Here is a 1,467-nt window from a genome sequence, read left to right as displayed (position 1 = left end):
ATAATCATTGAATGTATTTCACTAGAATTATTATATGTTTACAAGAGCTAGATAGGCATCTCCAACTAGCAAGCCATACTACTCCAGACTGAAGACGAGCAAACACTCACTAACTAGTCTCTGGATGCAGGTTTAGCTAGGTGGAGGTGCTTGTCTCCCCCTTGTAAACATAAGGACGTAGGAAATGTGTCAAGGCTGGCAGGAAGTGGTGCTGCTTCCTAGGGCTAAATAGCAATAGTATTACTCTCTTCATGAGACTGTCACATTAAGTTGACAGCATACAACTACTTTATATATATAAAAATAATAATAAAAGTGAAGTTCTGTCTGTCTGTCTGGAACTCATGCATTTCAGTCTACATTTGCTCTACATCGACATATTATACCTTTTTGGAATCAGGATGATCTCAGGATTGAAAATCTGCTCTACATTTGGTTCTTGAACATCCAGCATTGGGATCTGATTTAAAAGCATTTGGGTTACTATTTCCAGCAGGTAAAGCTTGGCTGATTCATGTCATCATGTTTGGCATTTGTCAGATGATGTCAGAGATTAAGGGAGATATAAATGACATTTGCTTCATTAATTTTACATCGAGATAAGAACTTTGGGACAAATCAGCCAACAGCTGGAATTCAACTTGGAACTGGAACAATAGAATGTTTGCATTACAGAATTAATTCTCATTCATCCTTAACCTCTGAGTGCAGCTTTTAAGTTAATATATATATATATATATATATATATATTCTTGTATTCTTTTATCTGTTTCAGTCAATTGACTCCAGGACTTATTCTTTTTAAGCCTAGTACTTATGCTATCAGTTTATTTTGCCAAACCGCTAAGTTACTGGGATATAACATCGGTTGTCAAGTGATGGTGGGTGGAAAAACATAGACACACATAAACATACACACACACACACACACACACACACACACACACATATATATATACGATGGGCTTCTTTCAGTTTCCATCTACCAAAATCCACTCACAAGGCTTTGGTCGGCCTGAGGCTATAGTAGAAGACATTTGTCCAAAGTACCATGCAGTGGGACTGAACCCGGGAATTGGTCCAAGATTTATTTTATGTCTTTTTTAATGCAGAAAATTTCAAGTAGTCTACCGAATCATATTGCAACCTCTGACCTGTTTCTGTATTTCAGTGTATTATATACATACATTATTTCATACACTCTAATTTAAATTTCAGTTCTCTCATATGCAATTGCCTTGAAATGATACTCACATCCACTAATTGTGCATCGATACAAAGTTATTGCTTTATAATACAATCCTAAGGCTATACAAGATTATGCTTAATTCACTAACATTTCCTTGTGAAGGAAACACTACATTCAATGATTACATTGACTTGTACATTCATGAAATTGTATCTTCTTTGAGTCTGAAAAGTTTCAAGTTTTATAAATTGCAGAATTTCATACAATGAATAATTTTA

This window comes from Octopus bimaculoides, chromosome 3 (genome assembly GCF_001194135.2).
Source record: "Octopus bimaculoides isolate UCB-OBI-ISO-001 chromosome 3, ASM119413v2, whole genome shotgun sequence".
Lineage (NCBI taxonomy): Eukaryota > Metazoa > Mollusca > Cephalopoda > Octopoda > Octopodidae > Octopus > Octopus bimaculoides.
Note: the sequence above shows the minus strand (reverse complement) of the source record.